At 44.5% G+C, this 26,283-nt stretch overlaps 1 protein-coding gene across 3 annotated transcripts in view; it reads right to left on the bottom strand.

Moving 5' to 3' along the window:
- The window catches only part of LOC135250330 (cytoplasmic protein NCK2), a 62,277-nt gene extending 39,077 nt beyond the window's left edge, over positions 1-23,200 (bottom strand). The window contains exons 1-2 of one of the 3 annotated variants that reach the window (XM_064326527.1): positions 23,013-23,200; positions 12,872-12,953 (exon numbers count right to left, since the gene is read on the bottom strand). The gene's annotated coding sequence lies outside the window, so the exon portion shown is untranslated. The remainder of the gene's footprint in view (positions 1-12,871; positions 12,954-23,012) is intronic. The other 2 variants (XM_064326526.1, XM_064326525.1) reach the window with 2 other exon arrangements.
- Positions 23,201-26,283: the final 3,083 nt, after the last annotated feature.

The raw sequence follows: 26,283 nt of genomic DNA, 5'->3' as shown, positions 1-26,283 counted from the left end.
CAAGAGGGCTGCCTGCCAAAATCGAATCAATAGCAAATCTAAAACCAATCTCAGTAAGGTTTAGGCTGAAATGCACCGACTTTATACCAAAAAGGACTGTTTTACCCCACAAAAAAACTGCCTGGTTCTTCTCAACGTCTCTGTAGTTGAGCAATGCTTGAGAAGAGTAAAAACTGAGGAAGGGAAAGGTCTCCTTATCTCTCTGCCTCTATTTGTTACTTCCTTCACTGAACTATCCCTAAACACGAGGTGTCAAAGGATCAACACACTGTGGGTGTCCGCCTTGGCAAAGGGCTTCACGGCAATTCATGCACTTGTACCAGGAAATAAGCCTGTAAAATGAATGTCTTTTGTCGGTGAACTGACAATAAAGCAGTGCAGGCGCCCCTCCCCGTGGGACTGGACATCACCCGGCAGGGATAACACAATGAGACATGAATGACCTTTACCTGCACAGGCCTCTGGGAAAACCCTCTCTCACTGCATCCTGTCTGCTAGTCTCACTCTCACTCTCACTCTCTCTCTCTCTCTCTCATGCTCTCGCTCTCTCTCTCTTTTCCTCCCTCCCTCCCAAGTTTGGACTGGGGATTCACATATCCTGACATTGAGGGGTCACTATATATTGCATATCACAATACACATGGGTATGTGCATTAAGGAAGATTTTAAAACCAAATGAGATATAATTGAGAAAAACATAATTGAGTAGTGATTGTAAAAAAAAAAAAGCTAAAGTGACTTAAAGGAATCATTAAATGGCAACCAAAAACAATTTATGATATATGATACATTTCCGTATGGATATTTTGAGCACAACCTTACTGCATGCAGTCTATGAGCTGGTAACTCACATTTAAGTCTCTCACAGCACCCTCCCTCCTACAAGTCACTGATACTGTATAAACAGAACTGAAAAAGGGGTCAGCACCTTCACTGCAATGATATCAAAGAGAGATTTACATAGCTCCAAGAGGAGTCGATGAAGTCAGTGCAACTATCGTAACTGATATCAACAGAACCCCAACAGGGGTCAGTACCTTTATTGCACCTATTATAACAAAGAAGGGTTTTACACAGCCCCTAGGTGAGTCATCAATGTAACTATGGTAACAGATATTAACAGAACATCAAAACTAGTCACACCTTATAGCAAAGAAGATTTTACATAACTATACAGTGACGCTGTCCCAGATGGGTCAACAAAATGTTGAAATGTCCAAATTATACAATAACAAATGAGGAGATACATGGTCTCACAACATGTTTCTGTTGGAAAACTATTGAACATATTAATTACTGAACACTCATTTCCCTTGCTGAAGTCAAGACCGAAGGAAAAAACCCCCAAAACAAACAGGACCTGAACATGGCTAGTACGGGCCTGGCAGAGCATCACCAGGGAAAATATCCAGCATCCGTTGATGTTTATCATGGGTCAAAGCTAATGTTATAGTTGATTAATAAATTAATAATGAATAAAAAGTTAAGCAAATGTGTAGTGTTGGATGAAAATAATGACACTTTCATTTAGTACTCGCTAGGTAAAACTAGCTTCAAAGTTTCTGTCTGTGTTCCAAGACACAGCCAAGTCAGTTCATCCACCCTGTTAGTCAGAGCACGTTAAATGTTTTGCGAGATCTTGCAAATTAAACCTGAACATTCTCTGACAGAAATACTCTGTCACCATACATTTACGCACCGTGGAAAGGTACAGATACAGAATTACCCATGATTCTGGGCAGCGGTGCGATCCTTGACGGGGAGACCTCTCAAACGCAGGGGAGGCGGAACATTCTGGAAGCATTCATAAGGCGGGAAATGCTCGCTGCTCTCCGTGCTGCTGCAGCAAAGGAGGGTGGTCATTTAATCTAAGTAGCATTAGGTTGGCAGCACTTTGTGTTTTTCTTTGCCATTCTTTGCCTTATTATGGTCTGTTCCGTCGCCAAGGAATGCGAGAGAGATCAGGCCAGAGAGCACGGACAGAAGGAAGAGTCCGCACGCTTCTTCCCTGCACCTTTACTTCAAACAGGATTCATTTATCTTAAATCTTTCAGGTATTCTTATTTGAAAACCTTGGCCTTGGTCACCTCCCACTAGTCCCACGCGGCTGTTTCCTCCAGTGAAGACAAGCGGCCATGAATGTGACCGTCTCCCAATCACTGCAGTCATGACTCACTCCTTTATGCCGTCGTTCAGAAGTGGCATGGGCCAGTAACGTACTTTAAAGCACAGTGCTACAAGTGTTTATGCAAATCAGTATTAGCTATATTTAGCAATGCTGTTATCCAGAGTGAATGACATGTAAGTGCATCTAACAAAGCTAGAAGCACAGAACTAGGCCTGTATGGAGAAGTGCTTGGCACTGCATGCTGAGAAGGAGAGACATGCTTTTCTGTACTCTCCAGAATCAATAGCGGAGGATTTGGTAACAAGGGCTGATAAATACAACTGGGCATTCCAAATTGGGGGGAAAGGTAGGGGGAGCATAAAAAAAGGACATGACTGATGAAAAAAGAAGTCCTCCCTCTTCACCAGTGTGGGGGAAAAACTCCATCTACTCTTGAGAGCGGAAATAATATTCATCGAATGCATTTTACATAGTAATATGTCAATTAAACAAAATCCTGGGAATTAGAAAAAAATATATATCCAAGGGGTTTGTCCAGTGAAACCACGGGGGAAGGTTTCAACTTGCCAGGAAACTTTCCCGGCAAAATTCACATGGGATTGCTCTTAGTGAATTGATTAATAAGTCATAAATAAAACAAATTCAAAAACATGCTCTGGGAAAACCAGTGCAGTGTGAATAACATTAAAATGAAAAGAAAAAAAATCTACAGCAGGCAAAAAAATATGGTACGGGTTTGTGGGTTCTCACTGTGAAGCGAGGCGTGTCGGTAGAAGGCAGCCACGCATTTAAATAAAAACGTATAATTGGAGGCAGAAGTGTAAACAAGGAGAGTCAAAATGAAATGCAGCGCCAGCTACTTAACTCCAGCGGGAAGAATGTAAACAAATAACGGAGCTCGGACCCGTCTGACAGGCCGAAGTCGTTCGGTAGCACTCCAGATGTGTTCAAGGCCCGAGGACACAGCAGCAGTCAATGAGGTTCGTAATTCTACTTGACCGATGTGCTGCGTCGCCCCAGAGCGACAGCGGAGTGCCGTTTGCGATATTCACGTCACGGCTTTAAACATTCAGCTGCACATTAATATGAGAAAACGTTGACGTTCTGACAGGGGTTATGATTCCGGAATATTGCGCTCTTCTTAATATGCCTGCAGTGCGCTACCGAGAAGAGCTCCCGAACAAACGCAGCGTGTGAGTATGTCTAAATAAAACCTGTGACAGCAACAGACAGGGCCAACGTGCGCTCATGAGAGTCGGTACAGTGGCCTCAGGGGGGGCCCAGCAGGCAAGGGGCCCAATCGAGCGGCAGATCCGGCCCCTAGAGCGGATGCGGATGCCAGTCGCTACGCGCGGGAAGAAGGACGATCATGTCATCACCAAACCCCGCCCTACCCCCCCGCCATGGTTATGGCTGGCTGCGCTTACATGCTTGCTACCTGCTACCCGTGTCACCCACCCGCGCGAGCTGCACGCTGAACGCTCTCCCCCGGCCGATGATGTCATAGCCCCTGCCGGGCCCCGCCCGCTTGCCGCGGAATGGATAAATGTTTTCATTCGGCCGAGTTCTTCAAACTGGGCATCTGTGATGGTCTCCTGCTCCACCAGGATACGGATGGCACCCACCGCTAGAGATGTGCAATTGCATTTGTTTGAAAAAAAATAATAAATAATACCGGCTCCCAGGGCAGAACAGCTGAATTATTGAACCATGTTCTATTTTTCTAAACGCACTGTGTGAGACCAGTTCTTTCCGGATGAATAACAACACACTGCACAGGGAACTGATTTGACTCAGACTCTTTTTCAGGAAAATTCTAAACATCAATGACTTTTCAAAGTTTTTTGACAGCGGATATTCTTCATTTGTGTATATTTAAATATAATGAATACCGAACTGCATAACTGATTACTGGACTCATTGCTGTACATCCAGTTCCCTTCACTTTGTATTAGGCCTATACAAAACAAAAAGTTGCTCTCATCATTCCTTTGTCACAGAATGACCTCTCATGGCAGTTACATACATTAGTAGCCCCAGAAATACCAATTTATCAGGAATTGAGGTTGTATCAACTTCAAGATGATGTTAAAATGTTCAACTATGATAGCCAGTTAATTGGGATCCAATTAGAACACACATTCATTTTTGTCCAAAGTTGCTTCTCCAAATGATATATCTCATTAGCCTCTAATTTTGTTCTCCCCTTTCTTTATACGACTGGTTTAATATGCTCATGCTACTTTCAGTATCATAGCCATGTTGGTGACCAGTCAATCTGAAACTCTGATATCTATATTTCTGAGGTTCAAATGGCAAGTGGCGGAAGAGTGAATAAAGAGGATCAACAATCAGAGAACAGGACCAACAGAGAATATGACCATCAGCCAGAAACCAGTATCAACTGTCAGAGATCATGAACAGCAGCTAGAGTATTCGTCAGAGAACGGGACCTAGCATTAGATACCAGTATCAATAGTCAGAGAAAATGATCAATATTCAACAGTCACTGATACAAAGAGCTGACAATACAGAACGTGTGAACCCGAAGAAAAAAATCATTGACAAAAAACAGCAGATATCAGAAGTGCAGGGAATGCATTCTTGATTCAGCAGAGTCGATCTAAACCCTGAGAATACGTCGAAAACTCTTTATACTGTTACGGATCATTGATCAGGACAGACAACAAAGAAATAACCATAAATCACACCAACAGCCAGCCCTGCTCTGGCGATGGGCTGCTTTTGAATACAGCATGTGATAATTGAATTGTCTCTCTTGGCAAGAACAGCCCTCAATCACAAATTCACAGTTTCTACTGAAGTATCACCGCAAACATTAGCTGCAGTCCAAGGCCAGATGTCATTACGTAGTCCAGACAAATGAATACAAGTGATTTACCTCACTTAACAGTGAGAGGATTAGCGCTCGAGACTCTGGCGTGCTGAATGATTTGTGTCAGGGATTTAGACCTGTATCTTACTGAGAACAAGACTAACAGTCAGATAACAGGGACAAAAAAAGAAGCTGCAGTCAAGTGTGCCAAGCCTGTTCTGAATACTGGAACAATACTGAAGCAAAGCTAAATGATGCAGGAGACCAGGAAGTAAAAACTGTGGAAGAGAATCGGAGAAGGCGGGCGACAGGACGCTTTTCATGACCTTATCACAAAGCAATGCGCAGTAATTGCTTTCCACTTCATTGACCCCGAAGGCCAACTGGAGCTATAAACGACTTTGCCCTGATTAACCCAAAGGCTCGTTTCTGTGTGGGGACTTTTTTTGTTCCTGGTTTGTTTTGTTTTGCCAGGAAGAAAAGCTCATTTTCATGCTAATGTGCGTTACATTTCTCGGGAAAGCTAACCGCTCTATCTGCGTTTTCACCGTCACTCCGAGCCCACCGCAAACCCACCCGTCTTTGTTCTCTTTCAAAGCGCGTTTTCGCTTAACGCGTCTGATGTAAACCAGACGTGTGATTACCGGAGAGGACGCACGCAGCCACCCATCATGCTCAGCGCAGATAATGCCGCTTTTCAGCAAACAAAAAAAATTAAAAAACACCGGCCATCGAACCCCGACTGTGAAATGTGCGCAAAGGCACAGCTTCATTAAAACGGATTGGAGATGTGAGGCGGGGGGGGCAGGCCCAGGACTGAAACAGGAAGCAGAGAGGGAAAGGTTATCCAAACAGTTGGAGGTGGGGGCAGGCGGGGGGGTGCTGCACCGTTCTCCCATAACGATGACGCAGGACATACAGAAGCCCGAGCCCCCCCCCACCCCCCCCATTGCTTTTTGGGGGATGGCCAGCTAAGCCGTGCTGGAATCACAACTCCGTTAGCGAGATGCCTGTGCTAACAGAAATAGCCCCTCTGTGGAGAGTGTGCAGGAACGAGGCCACTGCCGGACAATGCAGGGTTTATTATGTGCCTCTCACCCTGACCGGAGAGGCGGACGCAGGGCGTGTGCGCGCTCCCCGCCCTAAAAAGGCTCACTCTTCGCCCTGTGCCTCAGTGTCAACGCGCCGGCGGATTTATCGCCCGTGCTCACTAGCTGCTTACTGCACGATCGTGTTCCATTCTTAGTAGCCCTGTTTTAAGCTGACAGGTCCTAATGGATGTGCCAAGTCCATGATGTTATCTCTGTCTTGTCATCAGGTCTTATTTCACTGCCTGCTTCTTTTCTACCAAACATTTAGACAATTAACAAACCAGAAAAAAATTAGATTTTAAAATACTATCAATTTATACATCAAAGCCTACATTGAGTAAGTGTAATCTGGAGGCTCCCTTCCTACAATTTGAACCACAAACCTCGTTCTCTGACCAAGATATTGCACAGCCACAAGTGTCAGGACATCAGGGTCACAGTGCACAGTTCCTCAGTGTGCCCATCATTGGAAATGAATGACTGAATGTATACTCAGGAGTAGCAAACATGAGAAATCCCTGCAAGCAGTACAACCAGGCTGACAGACCTGATTCACGATGCGCCCTTAGAGAACCAATTGGCGCTAACTTCCCTAATTCAACTTGAAACAGAAACGTCCCGAGGAACTCTCTAGGAGTTGCCCAGGCAGGACCACAATAAACGGAGAATACCAACTTCTGCCCTCTAATAGGCGATTCAGAGTCCCTCAATTTAAACGCAACAAGCTGAAGACTTCTTTTATACTTCAGTCTATCCTGTTGCTAAACCAAAATCAGTGTGCTGCTAAGTGAGATCTGAATCCAGAGGATATAGCCTAATGTGATATGTATGTTTGTCATGACTGTTTGATGTGTTATGTACGTCTATAAAAAGTGTCATATGTGTAACTATGTTTAGGCTAATTTGTGTGTAGGCTAATCTCTTGAATGGAACTGCCTGAGGATGCAAAATTAATTTCAGTGCAAACTGATACTAAATTGGTATCGTATATCGTATGGTATCGTATGAATCCAGGAGAGGGTGTGGACTTTAGTAACAATGTCAGAAAAACCCTTCCAAACCAGAGCCTTGGAACTGAACAGAGGGACTGCATAGACACCCGAACGTCCATACGGGGGAAGTTAAACATGGACTTTGCCTGATCGCCTGGTAATGGCAGGCTTTAAGTGCTATGTAAGTCACCCAGACAAGGTGCTGTTAAACACTAGGCTAGATGCCCCCGGATGATATCATATGTCTTTGTCCAGCATTGTGCACCTGACGCAAAATGGAGGTTTTCAGTCAGTGTTTAAACTGCACTTGTGCTGGGGCAGGCTCCTGCATTACTGATATAGGAAAGCCATGCAATGCTCGAGATGTGCTATTGAATTTAATTTAAAGCACAAGCATTTTATGGCTCCCAGTGCTGAATTGTGGAAATATTGAACCCTGTCATATTTTTATATTTATTTTTGTGAAAGCAGAACTACAGTTCCTTCTGGGTAAATAAAGACACACCAGGGAGAGCAACTGAAGTTTAATAAAAATACAAAAAAAACAAGCATATATTTACTTCAAGAGTGCCAAATTTGATATTCAAGTTATTTTGCATCCAAATAACTTATGTAAGTAAACGTATTTAAATGTGTATAATACAACCAAAGACCAGTACCCTGACATTCCTCAACTCTGACTAATGCTGGCGTACCCCTTAAAAAAACCATGATAACCACGGACAATAGGGCTTCTCACACCAACCTCTGGTCAGGTCAGGACATGACATTTGGACCAAATGGAGAAAGAGTCGGTCGTAATGGAAATTTCAAGGTCGCACTCCAACATGGCTTCCAGTCTAAATAGAAACAGTAGGCCAACTCTCTGCTGCGGAACCACTGCCAGGACCAATATGCAAAACCCTGTCCAGGAATTATAATGAGGTCTATATCTGAAATAAACAGCAGGCAATAAATCTATGCCGTATAGTACTGTGTTGGGTTTTTTAATACAAAAATGATCCAGCTAAAATAATTATAGCTCACACCACTGTAATAGCTGGCGTTCCACTGTAGTCATTAAGCTATTTTCCACTTGGTAGACAGAACTGCCATCCAAGCTAGGCATTATCCTACATTAGCGAGTTGGGTAAAAAAGCAGCACAAATGGTCACGTAATACAAACCGAACAGGGCTGGTAAAGAGCCATGAAATTAAGGGCTTTTTAGGAACAGAAACTGTCTACACAAGAATTTGCGAACGCTAAGCAAACACGCTTCTGAAAAACACGAACATAACGTGCGCGGACTGTGCCAAGGCGAACCCCTGGGATGCTGAGAAGCCCAGATTTACAGCCATTTTCTGACGGTTGAGTTGCGCTCGCCAGCCTCGAGCTGAAAGAAGAAAAAGAACAGTCGCTCGCGTTCCTGGTCCGTCCACGGCTTCGTTTCAGGCGGTAAAAATAGGCGGGCCGCATGCTTCTGAAGGAAGAAGCTACTTGGAATGCCGTAGGGCCGCCGTCTAGAAAGATCCAGAGAGACGGGGAAGTGCCATCTCTTCCCCTCTCTCTTCCCCCCCCCCCCCCCCCCCCCCCAATGGCACAGCGGGCTGCGATTCCTTCGATCCTTAACCCCCTACCGCCCCATAACTCCAGCTGAGTTCTTTCTTTTTTCTTTTATCTTCAAACAGGAGCCAAACTGCAGCAGTAGCAGCAGCAGCAGATGTACAGGGTCTGCCAGCACTAAGAGCAGGAGGCAGACTCGCAGAGCACCGTGAACATGTAGCATGGCAGCAGACTTCCTACAGGTCAGAAAAGTGAAAATGGGCTGATTATCTTTTTCTTTATCATTTATTTTACCTTGTCGCCAGCTAAGCAGGCTAAACCTCTGCTTTATAGTTACAATTTAAAGCATAAAAATAGGTTTGAATAATAAACATTTATAAAATATAGAAAGCATTTTTGAGTTGTTAAAAGTATCTTAAAGGCAACCTGAACAGCAACCATTCGCCAGCCACAGATGTACTAATCCCTTTCAAAGTGAATGACATCTTCGAGCGGTTCCTAAACGGTACAAATGTGAACCTTTGGCCTAATCGGGAAAAGCACACTGATACACGGACGAGGTTATGGCGTGGGGCTCAATACCTGTCCACTGAGAACGAATATGATCCCACCTGACGCACTGCAACTCGATACGACTATTTAAGCACAAAAAAATGCAGCTCATGTCAATCGGAGTTCACTTGAATGGCCGAAATATAATTCTGTCTGGCAAAAAACAGACTAGTTAAAGCAAATAAGCCTCCTGTCATTCTGTTTGGAAAGGGATAGAGAGAGAGTTTGAATCGGTGAATCGATCGTGCCGAGCAAACGCTGCAGGCCCAGTGAACAGACACAGCATACGGAAAGGAAAAGACAGTGAGCCCTGAGGAGGAGGAGGAGGAGTAAAGGAGGAAAGCAATCGTGATGGAGATGGATATAAGGAGCGTCAGCGGGGAATCATCTCGCTCAAGCTCATGCCGCCTTGCCCTGAACGAACGGACGGGTGTTCAGGGGAGAACCGGGCCGTGCTGACAGCCCACTCATCTCCACCAACCCCTTTCAAATCAGCAACAGATTCTCACTGCGCAGCTGGGAGTCGCAGAGAGACTCAAAAGGTCTGAAATTTCCATACAGAAAATAAACAAAAAGGAGTACAAATCTGGATGTTCTTGAAATGAACGAGATTATTTATCGTGTGCATTTCCTGTGAGAAAATAATGTGAGGAATGCTCTAAATGAATAGCTATCCAACCTTTTCACCTTTTTGGTTAGAGGCTAGATGGGTGTTACAAGCGGTTTGTAAAATGGCTGTGACCTGTGTGGCCTCCTCTTCCCGGACCGAACACCTGTGCGGTGGATGTGGAGGATTGAGTTATGTGTCAGTTATTGCGGTTGGATGTCTCTGAGAGGAGGTCCATGCTGATGTTGAATCCGGATCACGCCAATGCCAACTGTGGCCTGCAACCCTGCGGCTCTGCAACGCAATGCACAATTGCCTCTAGTGTCAGTCCACGAAGATGACATAACGCACCAGTGACCGACTGTCCCATCAGGCGCAAGCATGTTCGTCTGACAAGCTGCACGTGGAGTGCCTTCCGCTGACTCGTGTCTGCGTGAGCCGGACTTGCGAACAGCTGTGCGATAAGAACGAGCGGCTTCGGAAGAGAGCACAGGCCTGTCTCTGTTCTCCTGCACTGACAGCGGTTGTGATGAGTATTGTAATGCGAGCGTGTTTGGGCTTTGCAAATGGGGGAATAACAGAGGGAAAAGCATTGAAAGAGACTGGCCTAGGCCAAGGCCCATTTGGAATGTGGAACTGTGCAGAGGTTAAGGAGACCCTCTGGGGGTCATTTCCTGTCCTTCCCCTGACCCACTTGGGACATATAAGCCTGGGGAGGATGTGTGTGTGTGTGTGTGTGGGGGGGGGGTACATTACAGTTCTCAGCACTTAGAACTAGCCAGATCTGAATAAAACATGACCAGGTAGCCTTGTGTAGGCCCTCACAGACATAAATCGTGAAAAAAGCACCCCATCGGTGCAGTGTACCATTCAATTTTGTAAACATTTTGCAACTTCATGGCAGAAATTAAATAAAATTCTACAAAAATATAAAAATAAAAGTCTTGTGAAATTCCTAAAAATCCACAGGTCACCGTTTCCCCAGGAAGGGAATGTACCATCTTGATCATGATTCTGGTGAAAACCCAACTGTTGTCATCCTCTGTGACAGAGATCCCTCATGAGTTACATAATGCAAAACCTATTCACAGACCACAAGTGACCGCAGTGCTCTGAGAAAACAAGTTTGAATCCCAGCAGGACAGGACAAAATAGGAAGTGACATAACAAGACAAGACATTGGACAGACTGGAGAAAGAAGAGTAGGCTACATGTAGGCTAGATGTGGTGATAGTACTAGCTGTAGCTTCAATAGCGGATGAAGCTCTCTCAAGCAGCAAAAGGTCACCTTTAGAGAAATATGGCTTATAGGTACTCCACCATCTCCTTTGTTAAAAACAAAAGTATTTGAGTAAACTGCAACTGGAGTAAGTGATTGAGCTACTTTTGCCATGAATACTGAGACTGGTGACAGCTCTACAGGCATCTGGAATGTGGCTATACATAGCCTAATGTTGATAAAACATTCTTAAAAATTGATCTGAAAGGTAAAGAACTGTCCTTCACAAAAGTGGGGTGTGTGGGTGTGTGTGTGTGAAAAAGATACCGTAATCACACAAGAAGAGTGCACTTAGAGCAGGCGTGTCACATTCTATTACTGTAAAGCTTATGCAAGTTTGATTTTTTGCCAGCTTATAAAAGCCTCCAAAATGGCTTTTATTAGTGATGAACTCTTGCACCCTGCCTTTGACAACCTTTCACGTCAGGTATGGCATGTCTTTTAATAGACGTTCCTAATGAGCATGACTCTACCTAATCTACTTGGAAAATTAGGCAAGAAAACGAACCCCCATTAGAGTAAGTGCAAGTACACATTTGAATGTAACACATTGGGCTAGATTAGACTCTCCATTCTCTGGGAAATATGCACGCAGCCGCTTGTGTAATAGGCTATGTAGCCACTGCTCCTCGTAGCTCTGTAGTCCTCTAGCTGAGCTTACACGTTACATCAGAGGAGTACAATTCTAGTGCAGCTTGAGCAGGCAGATCTACACGTGATTGGCTAGAGGAGATCACTGCACTTGACGAGACACAGACATCCTGCTGATAAAACTCCAAAATGGGTGACAAGACTGCCGATTATGCACCACCCTGAGGAGCTGCCACCCTCACTGGGTACTGGCATGATCGTGATTCCATACTGGAAAGCTGGGCCCCCACCTACACACTGGAACAGTGTCTTAAGCATGATCTGGGCCATAATGATTCATTTATGAGCCTGTGCTGAGAATGATTAACCTGTACCTGAGAATCTGAACCATGTTTAAAAGCAGTGTGAGGAAGAGACTGGTGCGTCAGTCCTCGTTGCATATAATGTGACTGTACAAACTGTGCAGGAGTGTTTAACATGAAACAATTGCACAAGAAGTAATTCCCCAGCACAATGTCATTGAACTGCTGACCATAAAATACATTTTAAAAAGTGTTGCAACTATTTGCTTTGATTTACGTGGGTGGAGTCCGCAGCCTACACTTCAGACCATAAGGAAACTACATCAGCTGATGCATCACATCACTTGACGCCGACCATACCTGAAGTCAAAAAGCAGCAGATTTCACAAGTGAACGTAAACCCCAGAAAAGTCCAGATGATAAGGCACTGTTCGGAAAGAAATCTGATGACGGCATCTTTACGAGAGGGAGGGAGCGCGAATGAATGAGTACTTTCAGACGAACGCGTACTGCAGTTATAAGATAAGAGTGGGACTTGTGTTCTCTAAGAGATAACTGCGCATTTGCCACGCAGAGCCGGAAATCTTTGTCACACTCGTTGCTGTCATGGTCCGATTAGGGCAGAACGGCCACAGAGGTCAGCGCTGTTAATTAAACGAATTAAAAACAAGGACAGCCCGCCAACGCTGTAAACGCACGTTACAATCATTTTTAAAGAAGCGAACGAAAAAAAAAGGTTTTCGTCATTTTGTCCGACGGAACATCTGTACGCAGAGAGCTGCCCCTCACGCTCTCCCGCTTGGTGATCGACAGATGAAAATTCGGGAGGGAATTTCCACAGGCAGCAGGTGCTTTCGTGGCAACCTGGGCGTCTCAGGAGGGTCGGCCGGATTTGCCCGTCCGGTTCACGGCGAGCCGTGGTTATCAGCAGCCCAAGGAAACGGCCTTACCCTTCTCAGTTATCCAATGCAGCGCGCATCTGCTGCCGCAGCTATCCGGCTCCTTGCGACATCCGCCTCTCGGGACCAGAGTCTGTCGACGCAGTGAAAATCCTTCTGTCACCAAATAACACCCCAGCGTTTTCAGGCACTCTGTTGTGCCACATAATCACGGAAAGAAACACGAGCAAAATAAGGCTTATACGTGTCTGGAAGGGATTTGCAACTCCTAAAAGCAATTACATTAAATTACTTCACAAGGAGACTGCAAAACAGCGCGGCTGCAATGCGCGTACCGAGTTTGTGTGAAAGACCTAATTAGATTACTTTATAGCTGAAATGAGAAAATTTTCAAACCCAGATGACTATCGCTAGCATCTGATTTTCTCATCTCACACAACTGAAAGTAATCCAAACAGATGTTTGTGCTTTTTTATTTATTTTCTATTTTTTAATTGTTCATCAATGCCACTGAGCGGTCGAAATGGAAAATTTGCCTAAATGTATTCCCAGAATGCATTTAGCAGCCAAGCCCATTGCAGAAGAACAGGAGGAGTCATCAGAAAAATCAGCAGCACGGTAAATTACTGCTGTTCCATAACGACTTTACCACTCCTGGTGCAGTGAAATCACAGAGCTTTCAACTGGCCTGCTGCAGAAATACCCTATAGCCTGGAATATTTCTCATACACACGCACACACACACACCCACACGCGCACACACACACACAGACACACACACGCACGCACACACACACATACAAACACCCACACGCGCACACACACACGCACACACACACATACACACACGTGCACACACACGCACGCACACACATTTACACACACACACACACACACACACGAACACGCACACGTACACACACTGCCGAATCTGAAATGGTCCTTGCTGCATTTGTTTCTCTCCTGGAAAGCACTGCGATCCACCCACACAACACAGAAGGATTTCCTCTCCTAACAGGGAGCCGAGCAAATTCAACATCACCCCCACCCCCCCACCCCAGCCTCCCAGCAATGGGTTTTTCCCTTTTGACTCACAACCAGTAGCTTCGTAAACTGTTCACTGTGACAGATAAAACTGCCATCCTTCAGCTGTTGTGTCACCCACTCCCTGAAGTGAACATCGCCTGAGAGAGAGAGAGAGAGAGAGAGGGAGAGAGAGACAGAAACAGAGAGAGAGAGAGTGTGAGAGAGAGCGAGACAGGGAGCTGTGAGAAAGATACAGAGAGAGATAAACAGAGAGAGGGCGGGAGCGAGAATGAGAGAGAGCGCAAAAGTGCAAGTTCCGTTTGCGGCATCCCGAGAATCAGAGCACGGCTGATCTCCGGGTCTCTTTGATCTGCCAGCTCCCCGCTGACTTTCCCCGCACCTCTGGAAGGCGGCAGCAGGCGCCACGCCCCCCTCGCGCAACAACAGCATGCAGCGCCTCCGCATCGGCCTCCGCAGGGGAACACCCGCAGCCGCGCGCTAACGGCCGCGGCGACTGACGCGCTGGGCGTCCGGACCGGAACCGCACGAGGTCCAAAAACACGTAGCCCAAGGCCCACAGACGAAAAATTAGCGTCCCTGGCTAACTCTGGCGCATTTACGGAAATGTCAATAGCGTGCATTGACCTTGTCAAATAAACTACAAATAAAAACTAAAATGGGTTAAGCAGCCAGAGGAAAGCGATTGAGCCCTTACGTGGGGTCTTAGTTCTAGTTATGAGGCAGAAATCCACCGAAGGTAGGCAATCGCATAGCAGGCTGCATGTCCGACGGTGACAGTGAAATCCTTTTTTTGTCCCTTTTTAGTACAACAGAAAGGTACGCCTAGGTCTAAAAGGCATGAGGAATTGTGGGGAGGAAGAGAGATCGGGGCTGGGAGGGAAGGGGAGGAGGCGTATGAGAAATGTTCCACAGTTGTAACTTAGTAATGATTACTGTGACGGCGGGAGGGCGCAGTAGCCGGCTGCGCGTTCAGACAATTCACTTAGCAGGGCAGGACATGGCTCAGCTTCCCCCGAGGAACATCACTGTCAGCAGTTAGGGGATGACGCAACGCGGGCCGCTCGGTTCGCAGAACGCCGCGGACCACGTCGCCGCGAAGCGCGGGTCGCTTCAGCCATCACTCCTGAGAGAGACTCTCATTACCGTCATTTCAAAAGCAGCGCCGTTTTTTAATACCGAGCCCCATAAATCAAGGAAGGAACTGTAACCAAGCAGGGTAACACAGTTTGCACATGTCTGGATTGGGCTCCTGTGCAAGGGCACTGAAGACGGTTACAGAAAGTGGTGTCACCAGTTCTTGTCACTATCCGGCGAGAGAAGATCTAAAGCAGGCGTGCTGGAACGTGCCAGGCCAGAGACCAGCAATCTGCTCTTCCTCTCTTAAAGGAGATTAGGAGTCGCGCCAAGGGATGACACCATGGGAATTGTGGGATTGCTGACTCGTCGTTAGAAAGGGCGATTCTCCGGTGCAAACAACCACATGCCGTCACCCCCCCTCCCCCCACCTCCTTCACCCGTGCCTCGTACTCAGAACCGGGCCTGGTTCGCCTGTAAGCAGCCTGAGGCGTCTCAATTATTCCCCCGTAAAACACCTACTGTGCCTGCTGTGCAGTTCATTTACTAGCGGATCGGCTACAGGTTTCTGCCTCACTCAGCTGTAAAGAGCCACATTTTATCTTATTCTTCCTGGAAAGTAGCCAAAGGTTTCCATCTCATTCACTCGTGAACAGCTACAGGTATCCGCCTCAATTCACCTGTAAGCTAGCTAAAAATATTTGACTCAATTTCATTGCCTGGTTAACCCATGGAAGGGCTGTGGGTCTCTTCATGATACACCTGTAGGCGACAGGAGTCCATCTCTATTCTTTTTCCCACTGCAAATCAGACTAGCTGTGTAAGGCACACCTGTTTGACAACGCTTGGCACCTCAATTTCTACAGTGGAGTAGTAGCTAGAGGTAAGGCCTATGAGCTGTTTTATAAACAAGATGCTCTCCCTGTTAGGTGTGGACGTGCCCTCGTGCCTGGAGTTAGCATTCTACAACCATACAGAACTGAATTTACAGAAAGGTTTTCTTTTTTTATTGACAGGCTTGACCTCTTCTTAAAAGGTTAGCTGTAGCCCGCTATTGACTGTAATCCAGTTTGGTTGTCCCATTTCCTTGATATTTTGGTTTTAGAAAGGTCACGGACAGTATACCGCAGGGAAAGCCACGCAACCCTGACTGTTTGGATGCTGTGCACTTTGTCATCAATCTTATTCGCGATCATAATTTGTAGCAACTTCCAATGTCTGTTATTTTTCCCACTTTCTATTTTTTCCTTTCCTCCCTCTCCTCTGCTCCATGCATAAGGCTGTAGGCTGTATTTTTTGTGAAAAATAGTTCACAAATACAAATACAACTTGGTTTAACCAAAGTTTACCACTGAACTCCCATCAACATATACGTTTCCATCCATATGTTTTAAGGACATATATAACATGTGTCTTTCTAATGGATACAACATACCCAAACCATTCCCTGTTCAGGTGCGAATTCTAAGGACATAATTCTCCCACACTGAGAAAAGTCCTGAGAAAGTTCTGTTTAAAAACTGGAACCTTTTATCTTCAGTGGAGATAAGCAATCGCAGCAGTATAGTCCCGTCTGCACGGAAGGCCTTGCTCTCGAACTCACAGGTAAACAATTATTCCAAGATAAATTAGCATTTCTATCGAATCTTCCAAGGTTCCCATTCTTTATGCCTGTATTAAGTAGGAGGGGCCCAAATTTCAAAGATCTGTGTCTTTTTTTCTTTTTTTCCATTCCGTCAGGGGTGAGAGGTCACAAAAGTAATTTCAGCCACAAACTAAAAAAAGTTTATTTTGAAGCAACACTTCCTGTTTTCTTTGCATATTGAGTCTTGAGGTTTTTTTTTTTCCTAGAAGCCATAAAAGATTATTTTATTTATTTATTTGCAAAGAAACAAAAAAAAGGATTTCACTTTCCCAAGCTGCAGATAGGCTAGTTAAAACTACCCTTGAGTAAACAGTTAAAGAAGTTTATTTTACAGTCATAGGGACTAGCAGAAAATTAGAAAAAATACAGAAAATATGAATGAAAGTTGTATAAGATGATACACAAGCACACAGGGAGCACACAGGCAGTTCATTTCAAACAACTCAAAAGGTAACCTTTGCAGAGCAGATTTGAGATCAACACCCTACTGTGATTTTGGCTGACCCAGAAAAGTGCATGCGACCTCCACATCTAGCCTAATTGCAGATTAACTCAGTCTTGCTCTGGTACATGGAGAAAATAATGATGGAGATGTTTACCATTCCTATGTCAGTACTATAATTGTAGGCACTCCAATCGGAAAGCCTTCGGGGTTTAGAGTCATGAGCAGAAGGTATCTACTTCACTATTCTTTGGGGTTCATTGTTTTATTTGTTCCATGTAATGCATTTCCTGTAACCACCGATGTGGTTGATCAAAACAAGCAGCCTTAACCATTTATGGGGATAAAGAAATAGCCGACAAGTAATGTAAAACCGCAGATACGTTGAGCGCATGCAAGACCCAGCCAAGTCTTTAAATACTATAATTATACCATTTTATTGAGGCCTTAAAATACATCTAAGTCTCAACTGAAAGAGCCAAGTAAGGATCTTAGAGACTGAAACAACTCCAAGAGATTTTTGAAGAGTCAAATTTGAACTGAACCATGTAAAGAGTCAGCATGTATTACGATACTCTGCTACAACACTAGGCAAATGAAGCACATTCTTTCCCCAAACTCTGGTTAGCCACTACAGTTTGGATTGTGGGCAGAGTAATGCCTCACCAATGGCCAATGGCTTCAAATGAGGGAGTACCCTACATTTCTGTTTCACTGTAACATCACACCCCTGGGTGCACCACCATGCGAGGTCTCCATGCAAGGACCTGCTTAAGAGCCAACGGTGCAGTACAGCTGTGATTTTGTTTTCAGTGAAGAAGCCACATTTTCTGAGCATTAAAATTGTATATGTGTATATTGTATTATTATGTGGGTGAAACCTACATGCAGCCAAATGAACGTCATCCTTCTGACATGCCACTTCACTGCAGGAGTATGGGGTTCTTTTGGGCTTGGTTGTGGATTTGGGAGGGGGGATGGTATTTTGGCTGATTATCATTATCTTTCAGCATTTGCATTTATTTTCGAGTCTTGCATAAACATGCAGGTCTGACCTGCAGCTCTGTGTAACTAACGCGCCACCAAACATCATTGGTCTCTGTACAAAGTTTTAGGTTATGGAGAGCCAGGAGGGGAAAGCCTCAGAGGAAAAGTGAATGTGAATGTGTCTGATGAGCAGATCTTTCACTGTTAACATGGTGTATTTTTAGACCTTTGTGCCCTTCTCCAGGCAGCAAGAGGTCTAATGAAAAATTAAGTAGCTGCCGTATCCTACACCGTTAATAAACGATCTTTCCGCTTCCAAGATCCTCCGCCATTGCCCTCCCGTCTCATCTCCCTGTTGCGAAGGTGAACAAAGATGCGTACACACAAAGGGCCATGCAGTCCCACTTTCTAAGCTCTGAGGATTTCATAGGCTAAGGGTTTACACAGTGGTGATTAACATCAGCGGTACCGTGCTTGTGTTTGAGGATGACGAGGTCCCAAAACATGGGTTGTGTTCGGGAAATCCTCAGCTGTCTAGCCTACATTCAGCAGTAAGCACAAGGAACTTCCATGGAACTGCCACCATGGCTGCGCTCACAAATCCAAGAATAACACCGACATTTCTGTTTTAGGCCAACGTCATGTTTACAGCTTCAAATAATGCACACAGAAAGACAGAGTGCAGAATAATAGTGTAAATACCCCTTACAATGGCTGCTCTAAACTCATGTTTGTGAACAGAGAAGTATTGTCTTACTCAAGGCAAAGACGCTGGCATGAGCTACATAAAGCAGAAGTTGAGCGTGTCAGTTGAGCGTGTCAGCACACACTCGCTGCTAGTGGCTATGAGCTTGATTTTATTTATTTTCCCTGAGGACCTGCCGGTGTCATCAGGGGCAGAAATATATCTAGTACTGATGACAAGAGGTTCATAAGGAGTCAGCCCCACCCCTGGGTAGAAGAATGTCTGAAACTGATTTTGAGGAAGAGCACTGCTGCTTTAGCCTTGATCAATCTTCACCTCCAGAATAAACTCAGCCACCTCAACACCTCATAAATGTATGTGTGTGGGCCTACACTGCATGTAAATGCATGCGTGTCTAAGTGTCAATTATGTTAATGCACAGATAATGGCATCAGCAAAAATGTATTTGTGAGATGTTAAATAACACTCCTAATGCATATCAGTTTGAGCTGGACCATGTTGTACCATACGCAGGTTAGCATACGACCAAGAAGAATGTTTCCACTCAGCAAACTAGCCTGTTTCTAGCAAAAGCCACACTGCCTGCAATTTAATATTGCTCTTGTATGTTAGCATAATCCATTCTGATTTGAGAGTGCATTTCAAAACCTTCATTCCTCTCTCACTGTGACCCTTGTGAGTCAGATCCTCAGTCATGTGGGACTGAAGCTCCCTATTCTATGATCTAGGTTGTTGGAAGACTGGAGTTGACAACAAAGCATTTTTAACCCTCCCTGAAGAGCAGTTTGTCATCATCTCTGATTGGCTATGGGTCATGGCAAGCTCCACCTCCATGCAGTCAGAAAAGGGAGGGGAGGCACTGCACAGATATTTACATTTATATTTATCTCAGAAAGCACCTCTCACGGTGGTCAGCTGAAAGTGTCAGAGCACCCTGCACTTTTGGGGGTATGTGGACCTCCACAAAAACGTGCAGCAGGTAAAGCAAAGCTACCAACCTTGTTCCGAAACAGGTGGCTGCTGCCATAAGCTGACACAGGACTCTGGAACAACACCCCAGAGTGGAGCCTGATAGGCAGAAGCAGAGGGCCACAACTTGCGATCATCAAAGCCAAGTTCCGCAAACAGTTTTACAAGCAATCAAAAGCTCCGCAGGGAGGAATCACAACCCTGGAGTCGGAATGTTATTCTGGGTCAGGGAGGCTGAACAGAAAACACAGCTGTTTGCATCAGCGGAGGTGAGACGAGCTCCCACGATGCATTTCAACTGCCGCGCCATATGCCGTTCTGTTCCGTCCCCGTGCAGGACTGGAGGTTACGAGGCGTAGCCTTTGGCCACGGGCAGCATGCTGGGGATTAAGAGGCCCGCAAGACTTATTTAAGATTCCGCTAAGATTCGCGATTTGTGGTCCATTCAATTTGCTCTCCCCTTTCATAAATGCAGAAGTGTCACCGGGAGGAGGCCCTCATGGGACGGCGGACGGCGGAGTCCGATACTGCGGCCGACCAGGAAAGAACCACTTGCTAAGTGGCCTTGTTTCGACCCACCGCACACAGGTCCTCTTTTACCCATTCACTTATTGGATTTCTATTACCTACTGCGACATGCGGACAGAATGACCAAATCAACTTGGCTCATAGGACAAAACAGGCAGGACAAATGCAGAGATTTCTTCACACACTGTGAACGAAGAGCTTCTCCCATTTTACCACTGTGGATAAGAGAAACAAAGCAAGGCTTTCGGACAGCACCCAGGAAAGACCCACTGAGTTCAAGCTCGCATTGTGAAAGGGCAGCCGAATCCACAGGTGCCAGGAAGTGTCCGTCCACCTGCTCCGTTGGACACGGAAGGGAAATGTTGCCATGATGAAACCGCAATGGTGACTCACGACAACACATCTAAACACGTATGGTCATTATTAAGGCCTTGGTCACCTGTTTGAACGACCTTCTCTCCATTCTAGCTCTTCAGAATAACACGCTCAAGCAGAATGCATCAGTGGTGGCAAGGGTAGCATCCTCAGCAAACCAACAGGAACACAAAAACACCCAGAGAGGAAGTGGCAGCCTGCATCACCATTTGGGGAAAAATCTCAAATCACGGGAGCTTTTACGTACGCAGGGAGGTACTACCACTTGGGGAAAAAAAGCTCCTTTAACAGACATGGGAGAAATTACTGTACATGTAGGAAACACAGTGGAGAAAATGTCAACCCACACATTTCAAATGCGTGTCACTGCAAGCCGAATCCTGAACTGTGCTCTGTGTTCCCATGGAGATGTTAGCAGTGGGCGTGACCCCACTGATGTGCTTCTGATAAGCAGTAGCTGCTCACTAAAGTCACCTGGTTAGCCAGGTATATAGCCTAGCCCCTTAGTTGACCTTTGCTCACGTTTCTGTTTTTTCTTTTTTTTAATCAGATAAGGCCAGAGCTTTAAAGCGTTCAAAGTCAAAAATGTTACTTGTATAAGTCTGCAAACAAAATAACCATTGTGACTGCCATTTTCCAAATGCTCACACAGTCCCAGAATCCCAAATCGTAATCAAACATACAGTAGCTATATGGATGCAAGACTATACCCCTCAGCTCAACAAATTCTACAGCAATTTATCATGTTGAACCTTACTCTTTACTCTGCGGAGCAAAAATAATATAAATAAATCCTAAGAGAAGGTGAAAAGGTAAATATTACTGAAATATTACTAAAATATTACTCATTATAAAAAACAATAAAGACAATCATTCAACAGCAACAACAGTACCAACAATAATAATAGGCTTAATGACTTTCAGACTTATCTTGCAAAAATAAGGCATTTGGCGACTTTGCTTTACTCTCTTGAGGCAAATCTAGCTCGGAATTCAGAAAGACACTTCATTTCTTGTGACAAGTACAAGGCAAAGTTGCATGGGAAATGCATGAATGTTACCTGAACTTAATATTTATTTTATCAAGTTCCGCTCAGGACTACACGAGCCAAAATCTCAATGCGCTGTTCCCGTTGTAGTTCTGTTTTTCCCCTGAAGTCACAGCATATCCTTAAGCATGCGAGGCAAACAATCTCCATTTAACGACACATCACAGTTATAAGTCAAGCACAACGTCGACCTGAAATCATAAACGAATATATAGGCTTTTGCTGTCAAGACATAACAATTATTGCTGTGAAATGTGGTCCTCGCAACAAGCTACGATTGGCGGTCACTTTGTGGGAGTAGCTTAGGTTTTCGTTGATTAAGTATGTCACCTGTACAGATACACACATGCAACCGCCACGGAGTCACATAAATAATACAAGTCTTGGCACTGTGTCAGAATATAGTTTAAGAATTCGCTAAATTAATAATAAGGGGTCAGGCAGGTGCTGTGGCAGTGGATCGCAACTGATAATACGTGTTAAGCTATTAAGGTATACAAATAATGTCTGTTTATTGTTTTTCTTTTTTAAGTAGTCCACGGCAGCCTAATTCACATCAATTAAGTACGGTTTCAGTTCGTATAGACCTTTGCTTTTAATTATCAAGTAGGCTACGTAAACTAATAGCTGTAGCACTGTGGTAACGACAATGCAAAGCTGGACATAGGCTACACCACAAAATCTTTCAAGTTGTAAAGAATACCAACAGTAGTTTGATTATTATCATTTCAAAACCGCGCTAAACAATAGCTATTGACAAACAGTATATCACAGATCGATCAAACATAACAACAGCGTATGGTCACAGTAAAAATGTGCAATTTCATTTAGCCTCGTTGAGCTTTCATTGTGTGCAAAGCCGTAGTTGGCAAGCACGTCGTGACATATAACTGGTGCGCTTTTATCTGGAGGATAGCCTATCGATCATATTAAAAGAACAAATGAAAAAAAAAATTAATATGTATTTTAAAGCCGATCAAAGGTCATGCAGAAATGTCTGAGCGATTTACTTGTAAGAAAGGGAAACACCATCGTCGCGATCGTATCAAAACCCATCTATTGTAGTACCGTAGCCACACAGGCACACAAAGCAAAAGCAAAGCCCCGAACGACCAGCAAGAGAAACCGTCAACCGCATGGGTAAGAACAGCACAGGGGTCCGACCCCCCAAGCCTTTTCGGGGCCCTGTTTCCTTACAATATGCATTTCCCATCTTAAAAGCGAATGTAGCTATCTTTCATCCGCTGAAGACTATTTCTGAATGAACCCAAAAACAAGGTGAAGCTAGGCATCGCATGCATTTCCACGTCCGCGATCGCACCAACTTTACGGTCAAATCTGTTCCATTTTTCTCTCTCCCAGTTTCTTACCTTGGTGTAACTCCGGTCGAGTCGGGCACGGGGAGGGGGGTGGGTACGCAAAATGAAGGTCTGCAGTTCAGTCGAGTTGTGATTAAAACACTTGACACACAGAAATCCTTTTCGATTTTTTCCCTTTCTGCTCCTTGTCTCCGCAGGCCCTTCAACTCCAGATTCTCTCTCTCTCTCTCTCTCACTACCCTCAGCTCAACCCACTGGCTTGCTCGGTGACGTCATCGCTGCCAAAGCAGGACCCGGAGACGTGTGTGTGTGCGTTTGTGTTGTGTTTCTTGAAAGCACTACGTACAATGCAGTATTAAAATGAGCTAAAGTGAGATGAAACTGGATAAATGCGTATTGCTTTATACATTTTTAATAATGTTCTACATGCTTTTTGTATCCCTGTATTTATACTTACACCTGAGTCTGTACAGTCTAAGAGTGGACACAAATGACTTGACTGATGCATAAGTAAGTATAAACTTAAGTGGCAGATCAATGCATCATGGCGTCTAAATGAGTACCTGTTGACAAGGATGTGTTGAAGGTTCTCCTTTCCCCTGTTATGCAGTACTGTGGACATTGGAGTGTAATTTCTGGGTGTGTACACTGTTCCTGGCCTTGCTAATAAGTATTTGCAGTGGGAGGTGCCAGAACAGTACCACTGCACAGGGGACATGTTTAAATAGGGTCTCATTTTGATTAACAAATAGGGGGTTGTTTTTGAATATTTAGCATGGGACTGCTTGCATGTCTATTTATTTATTGCTCTTTTTGCTTTATATTTAGTTTCTGTAAAAATTTAAATAGTCAAATCAAATCAGCTTTATTTTTATAACTCTTTTTACAGAAAATGGCCACAAAGATGCCGTACAGAGTAGCAGAAAAATAGCAAAACCTGAGCTAAAACCAGGCCTGAATGCCCAAATAGCAAGCACATGGGGTAAAAAAAAAAAAAAAAAAAAACTCCCAGTGTGGAGAAAAACCTTTAAATGTTGGCGAGAAAAAAAACAACTCCCTGATGGGAAGAAATCTCGGGAGGAACCCGGCTATAGAGAGAGCCCATTCTCTGCTTGCTGGTCTGGTGTAAAGTAGCAGTAGAATGAATGTAACAGAAATGTAATAAGGGATCAGTCACAGCAAGTAAAATGGGTTGAACAGATTACAGTCAAGGTAATGAACTAACTGGTAGAAGTCCAAATTGTATAGTTCAGTTTCGTGCAGTTTAGAGGGGCTGGGTGATACACCTGGAGCTCCTGGCTGAATCAAGGCTTGGGCATGAACCAGGGGAGGAAAGTAAGGTCAAAGTAATGAAGCCACTAATAAATATGTGTCCCTGAATAGATGTTGCGAAGATGCCTGTCCTGTTACTTGAGTTAATAGACACAAATCTTCATGTTCAGTATTTGCCCTGCATATAATGATATCACATCAAGTATAAAATCTTCCCATGGTAAAAGTCACTCCATTAAATCAAAATCGATGTTCATCTTAAATGCACATGAATGTTGTATCAGCTGATAAATTAATGAAACTAAAATGGATGGGCAGAGTTGTAGATTGTTGTAGTTTGATTCTGACTGACTGACTCCTCATCATGCAGAGCAGCTAAACATAACATTGCTACTGCAGGCAGAAAAAAAACATACATTACAGTTCAGCTGTGCCTGTAAAAAAGCTCTCTTTGTACAGCTTTACCCATACCAACACAAATGCTCGTTATCTCTCTCTCTCTCTCTCTCTCTCTCTCTCTCTCTCTCTCTCTCTCTCTCTCTCTCTCTCTCTCCCTCTCTCTCTTTCTCTCTCTCTCACACACACACACACATGCTTGCAGGATGTGTTAGTCTTCTCTGTGGGGTTTCACTCATTGCAAGGGTGCTGTCTGATGCCTGTGTGATGCTGCTGTGTGTGTGTGTGTGGGTGGGTGTGTGTGCGTGCGTATGTGTTTTTGTTGGGTGCAGTGAAAGGTATTGACTGCGCTCACCATGTTTAGCCTGAAATCAGATGAAAGTGAGCCGGATCCTCAATATCAGCCGAAGGGCACCAGCACGTCCTATGCAGAGATGCCAGGGACTGGCATGAGTCAGAGTCCATCTCTGCGTCATGGCATTTGGCTCATGGCAAAGGGGCTTTCGTTTCTACCTCTCCCCTTTATTCATTTCTTTCTCCCTCTGCCTCACCCCCACTGCTCTCTAAATGGATGTACCTGTGTGTGCCAATGCTGATCACCTGAGGTCACCCCTGCTTATGTAATGAATCAACACAGGATTACTGGGGTCCTTCAGACCTTACTGTGATAGCAAGTGGTTAATGTACTAGTTTTGTAGTGTCTCTGTAGGACACAGCTGTTCTTCCCATGTCCACAATGCGTAACCTGAATTTCTTCAGTACATCTCCTGTATCAATGGATATTCTTCTGTGTAAACAAGACTAGCTGTGTCAGTCTTTCTTGATACAAGCATTTGCTAAATGTCTGTAGTGTAATGTTACCGAGCTATCAATCTGATCAGGCTGTCACTCTAGCTTGCACTTGCTTGAACCAATCAGATTTGATCATGCTAAAAATCATATAAAATCTTTCAACTGTAGCTTATATTAACAGATTCTTTAGAGATCATGAGGGGTCAAGACAATAGCAGGGTCCAGGCTCTGTTCACATTTTCATCTAGTGCAAATACTGCATGCACTGGCCTGTAACCAGATGGTTGTATGTTCTGATTCTGAGGTAAGTTATTGGGCCCTTCAGCAGACCACACATTTTACTTAATTTAAGCATTCAGGGGTGGATCGATTTCTACTGGTCCAATCCCAGCAAATCAAATCGAAGGAATGTTTACTTCTGTGGTCTAAAAACGCCTGCATGACAAAATTATAACTACAATATGTATTTGTATGAAGGCATTATTTTTTCTTATGCATTTTATCTGAATTGAACTGTATCTGAACATTTATCTCCTTGACTTTAAGGGGGTAATTAAAGCTAAATGTATTATTGTAGGAAACAAACAAGTGCCAGCCTATATGTTTTAGTGAATATATGTATGGCAAGTCCCATTTTGGACAGTGGAAGCTACTTGGCCCATGATTTGGTTTCTATTCATTCAATTACATTGTCCATACACATACACATGCCTATTCATTAGATTATACCCTTTTGGTAGCCAGACCCAAAATGCACACTCATTTTTGAGGTCAAAGGGGAGCGCTGTATGATATCACATTGATAATCTTAATGTTATGATATCAGAAAGATGACATAATTTCACCTCTGTAACTCTGTTAA

Source organism: Anguilla rostrata, chromosome 3 (assembly GCF_018555375.3).
Source record: "Anguilla rostrata isolate EN2019 chromosome 3, ASM1855537v3, whole genome shotgun sequence".
Lineage (NCBI taxonomy): Eukaryota > Metazoa > Chordata > Actinopteri > Anguilliformes > Anguillidae > Anguilla > Anguilla rostrata.
This window is presented reverse-complemented; position numbering and strand designations above follow the sequence as displayed.